Below are 9,414 nucleotides of genomic sequence, written 5' to 3'. Positions count from 1 at the left end.
GCTGTCACTTTTGTCCGTGGGAGCTCCTGTGTAGCAGCAAGGTGTTAAATCAGGCTGTGCATACACACCCCAGGTAACTCTGCTTTCCTGACTGCTACCAACAGCCATAGCTGGGGCCACTGGGTATTCACGTGAGTCTCTCCACAGTCTGCGCGGCTCACTACAAACAAAAACATGAGGATAGCTGAAGATAAAGGAGTCATCTATTCCTCTTCGAATGATCTGTTCCTAAAAGTGAAAAACAGATTTTCATTGGGTGCTACATCTATCCACAGAGCTGTTTTCTGGCTTTCTAGGAAAGAGAGACTGCGCTATGCTGTCCTTTGAACCACCCTAATGTACTCCAACATCTCCAGCATTGTTTGACGTTTTAAAAACAATGGGATTAGGTGAAAAGGGAGGCTGGTTTTAAGTTTGGTTGTTCTTTATTAAAGCTTACCTATCTTAGTGTGGATACCAAGATATCTGTGTGTGTATGTGCACCTCTGTGTGTGTGTGTGCGAGTACCTCTGTGTGCGCACGTGAACGGACGTGTGGTACGGGTGAGTGCCTGCTTCTAGGCTGTTACGTGTCAATGGAATAAAGAAAATGTATTCAAAATACTTAAGTCAAAAATAGAAGGTGGAAAAAAGATTTATTCTATACAAAGCCTTGTCTGGACCACTTTAGAGAGACTTCTATTTTTTTAACCCTTCTATAAATGTTTGATGGCACTTGAAATATTCCTGCAATAAAATGTGATTTGTGTAAACAAAAAAAAAATTTTGAATGTGAAACAATGAAAGAAAGTAATGTAATTTTTCTAAAAACAAAAAAAAACCCACAACCGAACACGAACTTTGTATTATTTTCTTGATGGAATTTGTCTATTGTCTTTGAAAAACTTTTTATTTCATTGAATGTGCCATAGTAGAGGTGTGTCTTTTCTTTCTTTTTTTGTTTTCTCGTTGTTTTTACATTCTAGCCTAAAGGAATAGCTGTGTTCCGACATTCCAAAATGCGAGCTGACATAGCGGTCACGATTAAACGGTTTGATTAGTAAGCTTCAATCATTGTTGCTTTTTTTGCACATGTTCTTCATTCCTCTACAGTGCAATATGTACATAGAGCACTTGCGGGTGTAACCTTGATCCTCAGGGAAAAAATACATATTTGTACAGGATTTTTCTTTTTTTTTTTTCCTTTTTTTTTTTCCTAAGGAATGTCGACTGAATCACTTGTCTGTTGTTGAGGGGCAGCCAGATAATAATCCTAAACCACTGTCACAAAACGTTGTTTAAAATTTGGTGCCCTTTTATTATTTAAAAAAAAAAAAAGAGAAATAAAAAGTTTATTTTCTGACATTCTTTGTGCTGATTTGGTGACAAAGGGTAAATAGCTAAGCACCTTATGATTGACTTAACTGTGAATGACAATCCATCTCGCTATCAACAAACAGAAAGCCCTATTCATTTGGAGCTGGGGTTAAGAGTCAGAAACTAATGTGCTCAGGGATCTTTCTAAAGCTCTTCAACAGGGTGGCCAGTACTACTGGTGGAACAAATTACGTGTTAAAAAATGCTGTTATTTTTCCCTTCCCCCTTCCCCCAGGCACAAGAGAAACTGGATATCTTTCTTTTCTTTTTAACTGAACTGCTCTGTGCGTGCCTCATTCCCTTACTCAGTTTTGCAGCAGAGCTGTTCCTAGGTCTGTTTTGGTCGAAACAAAAGCACTCCAAACAGTGCAAAGGTTTTGCAGTTATATTTTAGAAAATAAAGTAACGCTGATCCATTAAATGAATGATTGAAATTAATTTCAATACCCTCCGGATATTTTTATAATGATAGGACAGTTTTCCCAGATGAATTTCAGTGTTTTGCAGTAGAAAATGAGGTTTCAGTATTTAAATTATTGTCAAAGAAAACAAATCATTTGATGATAGTGCAATAAGAATGCAAAGGGGATGATTAGGTTTCTGCAATGAAGTCACTTAGAAGGGAATCTGGATCTGCAGGAATAAAAGAACACTTCAGACATTGTCTGTCAGTGTTACATATGATTCATGGTAAAGCAAAAAGCCTGACTGGAAAGAACACTGAGGCTGAAGACATTTTCACACCTAGTGCATCAAATACAGCAATGCCAAGTGATGAAAATGGCATAAAACCCAGCAATGTCTAGGAAGTCTCCAAGTGCCAAATTGTAGGATTCGGGAAGCCTGTCCCAGTTAGCCTTGGTTTATGGCTTCGCATGTTTTGAAAATGCAAGTAGAAAAGTGAATAAGCAAATGCAAACAGCAAGAACAAGATTTCCAGGCTTTCGTTAGATTGGGAAGAGAGCGAATTTCTCATCAAGCATGTCCGTCTGCTTGCAGAAAGCATCAGTTCTCCAGTTTCTTAAGTTATTGAGGGTTTTTTCACTGGATATATGGCTTCCAGTTGTTTACTTCAGGTTGCTTAATAGATAGGGAAACTTTTCTTACGGTTTTAAAGCTGACGGTCGAGTTTAGCTTAGCTTGGCTTGGCCTTCCAAGACAGACAACTGCTTAGCAAGTACGACCTCTTGGATCAGCGGGTGTTCTGGCAGCTTCAGCAGAAGAAAATTCCTATTGCTGATTCAGAGTAGAACCTATTCTTTACATACCTGCATATCAATTAAACAGACCGTTAGTATGTACAATCTATGAGATGTTTTAACTATGTAATGGGGTGATCCAAGCATCACACTTCTTTGGGATTGGCACAGACATTCCCCAATCTATACTTGATGAACAAAAACCGGCTGCCCAGTATAAGCTGTGCAAACAATGTGGTGGGGTTTTTTTTCTCTACACATTCCTAAACTCGCCAATGTAGATATGATTATTTATATAAATGTCAGAAACAGCATTTACTATCCAATATCCAAAAATAATAAGCAATTTTCTCTTGAGTATTCAGTATATGAAATTCTGCCTGTGCTAACTGATTCAGATTGCACAGAACACCTTTATTTTCCTTAGCTGGAGAAAGATAAGTATTAGATTATTTCTTTTCATTATTAATACTAATATTTATTACTTTAAAAGTTTCGCCCATTAATATATTTGAATATTAGCCTCCTATTTTCTTTATGCTTCAATATTCCTGTCAGTAAATCATTTGGTGGAAATGAGGGCAAATACATACCAAATACCACAACAAAAAGAGAAGTTTTAAAACTTAAATGAGTATTTATTTTAAAATCATTGCAGTATGTGCTTTAATCCTAGTACTGTGATAATAGCTCACTAAATAATGCTGAGTCACTGGACTTGAGGGGAAAAATACATAAGATTTAGGATAACATATGGTCTATCTTTGGAACTTTATTCAGGTACTAAATAGAATTGTAACATCAAAATAGAAGCTGTATTCTACCTTTTGCATATGTAATGTTGCTCGTTAACTCTTTTTTTTTTTTTTTGCCTTTATCATTGGTAGAATATAGCAATAACTTTGTAGCAATAAGTAGGCTATCCAAATAAGAAACAAAACATGATAAAGGCTTCAGATCAATACGCGTAGATTAATTTCTTCTGCCACAATATTCACTTGTATGTCTTCCCTCATAATCTTATTACTTGTTCAAGCTGAATTTCACAGTCAAGTTGTTCAACTTGATGTGTGGCACCACACCTTTTTGTTAACATCTGCATGTTTTTGGTGTTCATATGTCCTTTGTATACTTGTTTTCCTGTAAGTCAGTGTTTCTCAAGGCTTCTGAAAGCACAGTCCCTCTGGGCTCTATTTCTTCATGGGGGGTCTCTGTTGGAATTAACTTTTTCTGGGCAGGGAGTGCAAACGAGCTGTAATTACTGGCAGCATTTCCTAGCTGGAGGAACTGAGCGGCTGCTGGTACTCACCAACATCATGGGGGGCAGGGCTGCTGGATTCACCAACATCATGGCTACTGCAAATGCTTGGTGCTTGCAGCCAACAGCCAGCTCCTCCAGGCTGGGGGGGCTGAGCTGCACCCAGTAGGTGGGACGAGTTCCACTCGTCTGCAGGCAGCACCACCCCAGGCTCTGCGCTGGAGAACGGAGCTGCTGCACTTCACCTAGAGCAGAGCTACACTTGCCTGACACAGTGTTTTGATAATAATCTAAACACTTTGGCAACTTTCAAATGGTTGTGACTTTCGGTTTGAGAAACACTGCCCTAAATTACCCCACAAAGTCTTAATGTAGATGCACAAACTTTACAGGAACTTGCAATCTGTAATGCTATCTATATCTAATGCAGAGAATTCATAAGCAATACAGTGAATTTTATTTCACAAAAAGGCATACGTACTGTACACCTTTCTAAATCCAAAATGTTCCTCATTTCTACATTGATTTAGAAACAAGCTACAGAACAGTGGTGAATATTTGAACTATTAGGACATTAACTGGCTGCTTCTTTATATGTACCTGTATTGTCTGCCTGCTCCTTTTCTGGAGACGTGTTTTTGTATTGGATGTTTGGGCCAATGGGAGGCTTCAAGCTACAATGTATTTTCCCAGAATAAATATATTTAACGTATGACAAACCCCAGACAAGGCTTTTTAAAATGTATAAAGAACTGCAGTGTTAGGTGGTTTCTTTGCAAACTGTTTTCAATGTTGTCCATTTTTATGGCACCTTTAACAATATTCTTGTTTCCAAAGTACAAAAAAAAAAAAAAAGGTTAAAAATACTCTAGCCATAACTGAATGTCAAGCAATAAAAACAAATGACTTTTTGTGCATAGATTTAAAAGAAATACAAGTTTTAGACATCTGCATGTAAATGCAATCTCTTGTTTACTGCTTTCTTAAACTTGAGCAACTGATTCCTTATTTTACTACTAATTTAAGGACTTGTAATGGCCTGTAAACATTTTATCTTGCTCTATTCTTTCAACTCTAACTTCGTCTCTGCTTTGGAGTCATAATATTTAATGTTGTTCTGCTCACCTCTATACAGTTAACTTTTTGCTTTCATTCTGTATAGATAAAGTTATACTATAAACAGCCTACACAGTGCAAATATTTATCTGTTTATCAAATACCACATTATGCTGTATAATATCTGTTTTACTATATAATCTATTTTAGACATAGCTGTTTAGAACTAGAGTGTGCTATTTTTGTGTTTTTCTGATGTGTGGTGCTAGATAAGTTACTTTTGTGAACAAAAGCAAACAAACCCCTTTTATTCCTAGACAATACCACCTTTGGGTCTTGTTAATTTCACTGAGTATAACTATATATAAATATATATATTTGTGTATATATATATATACACCAACATATGCCCAACAAGTACCTGTATCAGAGTACAAGATTTGGGACATGGTTTTCTCTTTAAATGCATAGTGTCATTATATAAATTATTCTATAGTATATTTAATAAGGAGAAAATTACTTCACTGGTACAGATACTTGATATCAAATGTAGAATTTTTTTCTACATTATTAACATTATTAATTATTAACGTTATTAAAAATGTTCTGTCCAGCTCGTTATCCTTTTGGTTACTAAAACAGTCTGTCTGTATTGTATCAGAAAAAAAGAAAAACATCTAATCTGCCAGTATAAAGTAATTGCAATATGCTGTCTGTCTAAAAGGGAGGTAGTTATTTGGCTTCTTGGGAGAATTCTATCCTGTCGTTGCATCTGATATTTATAGATGTTATTCTGCTGGGTGCCTTCCTCCCTCTCCACTTTAAATAGGATCTGTACACACTCAAACTGCGGATGTTACTAGGCCGTGCTGACACACTTAACTCCAGTTACTGTAAATAGGAATGTTCTGTACATCTTCCATCGTAGATGGATGGCTAAATTCAGTCCTTGGATATGCTTTTTAAAACCATGCATGCATATCCCAGGCCAGCCATTAGCACCTGAAGCTAATTAAGAAGTGGAATTTGCAATGTTTTGTCAGGTCTGGGGGTTTTGTTTTTATTTTTCATGTATACCTTAATTTACATAGTCATGTACCCTTAAAAGTACTCCTGTCCCCTGTTCCTTTCATTCTAAGATATTGTTTTCATGTTAATTCTTAAAAACTGATGGATATCAAATATCTAACTACGGAGGTAATTAACCTTTTAAATATTTATTAGATTTTTTCTGTAATATTACTGAATTTATAAGATCTTTAGCAAAGATTTTTGAGCAATTTATTAAATACAATGTTTCTGTTTACTGCACTTTTTGATAATAGAAGGTAGTGAATTTTAAAGCCATGGTTCTTGGCTTCCATGCACTGCTTTTATACCCTCAATCCAAGGAATATATATATATAAATAATTTTTTTTAAACAGCAAACATACTGTTGTCCTAAAAATAAATACAAACTTTACTGCACCGTGGGTATATTTTCATAAGTGGAATGTTTAACTGCAAACACTATCAGGACAATTATAAAAACCTCTTGAAGCTACAATCTTATTTAAATATAAGCCATGACAATTTTCTTTTCCCTTGTTGATTTAAGTCACCTTTTGATATTTTCCAAGAGAAAAGGACTCGCTCTTAAATTTGTACGTACCAACCTCCACATAATGCCAGGAACACGTTCTCCCTACTGTTTTAATTTTAATAGTTTGATATCTTTATGCAAAACCATTTGGTTAAAATATACGTGCTCCCTGTTTGCTAAATGTTCAATGTAACAAGACCAGAATAAATGCTGATTACAAATATACATCAGTTTGAAGATTAAGCACATAGACTTCAAAAACCTCGTTGAGTGATATGCTCAAATTTCTGTAAATACACACAAGCTGAAATGCAATTATACTGTACATGTAAATATATGCTGTCTGTTATGTGTACAGTATGTACGAATTCCTTTTCTAGCCACATAAAATCGAAGCCATCAAGAGGAATACTAAAGTGGTATTGTACTAAACCTTTGCTAATGATCTTTACCCAATCACTTCACTTCTCACTTTCATGGACCTGTCCAACTCACTCCTACAATAACCTGCTTATATTCAAGTTTGTTATTTTACTCAGTCCCGAAAAAAGTATTTTGATTCATTTTGTAAATATGACTGTAAAAATAAGAGATTTAATGTTGTCTTTTAAATACTCCAATTTTCATTCTAATATGAATGTTGTTATATTGTACTTAGAAACTGTACCTTTAATATTACATTACCTTTATTAAGTGCATTGAACACATCGATTTTAGATGTGCTTTATGTACTGTTATCCTGTAATAAAACTTCAGCTTCTAATGGAAAAAAATCTGTCTTAATTTTTTGTCAGTAGCATCTGGTTTGTTTTTCCAAATTGGGGTTTATTAGGTGTATTCCTTAAGAAATGAAGAGTTACAAAATTAGGCCATGCTTCCAGGCACATCCATCAGAGATGTTTAGGACATATATCACGTAATGTTTGGCAGCAAGGAAACAAGACAATTCCCAAGCATCTTGTAAGCTCCCCTTTTGGCCAACAAGAGCTTTAAAATTCCTCACAGTGAGTGTGGATCAATCTAGCTTCCCACTCCTTGAAGGTGTCTTCCTGTTAAAAATCACAGTTCACTGCATCGAGTGCAAGACAGAAGAAACCTGGCTTGAGGCCTTCCAGTGACTCTGGAAAGAACGCTATGGGCTAGTTCCAAATGAGGATTTGGGTATCAAAACTGAGGTTTTAATACAATTTAGGCATCAAAATTCAAAGTTGCAACTCCCCTCTGCTGTGCTAACTTTGGGAGCACCCAAATGTCAGCAGCACACTTAATTCTTCAGGCATGCACAATTCTACTTTTGCACCCACCCAGAAATGTTTCTGTCTTGACAGAGATCGAACAGCGTGGTATTTATATGTCATAATCCAGAAATACCTACTGACATTCATCTTTGAAGCCCTGTATCTGGAAGCAGCCTTCACCTACGGATCACATATACGAAAAAAAATGTAGTGGAAATGTTTCCTTTGGAACCGTAGCACCAAGTAGTGCTACAGAAGTTAGTTCTACAGCAGCTCCATGACTAAAGCAGCCTCTGAGACACTGAAAATCTAGATTTAATTTTCTCATCCTCAGGACATCATTCCTGCCCAATCTTTCTACTCACAGGAGAGTTTCTCATCACCAAGATACAGGTTAGGCAACAACTATTCACGTTCAATGTAAAATGCAGGAGACAAACTGAGGACTCCCATGGCTGCCCATAAGGAAAACTAAACTGCAGGTTAGGAAGTGGCAGTTTTGATCCCAGACTATATCACACAATGGTTGAGGTTGGGAGGGACCTCCAGAGGTCACAAGGGACCTCCAGAGGTCACAAGCAGGACCACCTACAGCCAGCTGCTCGGGACCACATTCAGACAGCTTTTGAGTTATTCTCCAAGGACGGCAACTCCACAACCTGCTTGGGCAACCTGTGCCGGGGCTCGATCACCCTCACCATGGAAAAGTGTTTCCTGATGTTTATGTCATGGAACTAAAAGGATCACATCTAGGAAGCATCACCATTAAAAAAGATACTGCAGATTTGAGGGGGATGCAGACTGAAGTAGGATTTAACCTGCCACATTCACAATCTAAGTCTTCTAATCATTAGGCTATGTAACTGCTATTATACCTGGTTGCAGTTTTGAAGTAAGATACTCCGTACAAGGCTACCTCCAGGACTGGGTGCTGGGTGGATCCAGTAAGGAGAAATCATTCCACTTCTCAGATACACAAACTAAAAAAGGCCAGAATTGAAATCAAACAATGCCCTTAAAACTGATCTGCAAGCAACCTTTGTTGGTGGGTTTAGATACCATTCTGAATCATCTCAGTATCTTTTGTGTATTTGAGTATAATGCCCACAGTTTGTTACAGGATTAGGTGCTGTGAATGCTTTGATCGCTTCATGCCACAATACTCACTTCCCTCTCAATGTTCCAACTGTAGAGCTATGAGGGGGATCACCCTGTCTTGTAACACCACAGTTAAATGGGTTTCCATCACCCAGAGCTACACAGCATGTCTGAATTCCACATTTCACGACACTGGGAAGCCTGATCATCAGTTAAGGGGATGTGGCTCTGCCTACACGGTAACAGAGACCCAGGCAGGCGCGAAGCTCAGGAGAGGAGGGAGGCTGATACAGGCAGCAACCTCCGCGGGGCACCTCAGCCCTCTCACGCACGGCCCAACGCCCCTGAGGGACAAGCGACCTGGTACAGCCCGGCCCAGCCACCTCAGCACACCCAAGGTAGGAACCGCCTCTTGAGGCACCAAACACCTGGTCAGGGAACACCTTAGCGAAGAACGTGAGGCCGGAGCGGAGCCCACAGCGCGGACAGGCCCCGGGTACGCGTCATCTCCCGGCGAGCAGAGGCGGGACAGGCCCGGGTCCGGGGCTGCCCGCCACAAGATGGGCGCCGCGGCCTCTCCAGCGGCTCCGCGAGCCCACGTTGCCATTGGCTGGCTCGGGACACCTA

The 9,414-nt window shown here is 38.4% G+C and overlaps 1 long non-coding RNA gene across 1 annotated transcript; it reads right to left on the bottom strand.

The window, feature by feature from the left end:
• Window positions 1-215: 215 nt before the first annotated feature.
• On the bottom strand, window positions 216-9,304 carry LOC115613149. Its single transcript, XR_003993286.1, has 2 exons — window positions 9,216-9,304; window positions 216-2,623 (listed from the first exon to the last, which is right to left on the bottom strand). It is a non-coding gene; the product is annotated as an uncharacterized LOC115613149 (long non-coding RNA).
• Window positions 9,305-9,414: the final 110 nt, after the last annotated feature.

This window comes from Strigops habroptila, chromosome 9, assembly GCF_004027225.2.
Source record: "Strigops habroptila isolate Jane chromosome 9, bStrHab1.2.pri, whole genome shotgun sequence".
NCBI classification, from domain to species: domain Eukaryota; kingdom Metazoa; phylum Chordata; class Aves; order Psittaciformes; family Psittacidae; genus Strigops; species Strigops habroptila.
This window is presented reverse-complemented; position numbering and strand designations above follow the sequence as displayed.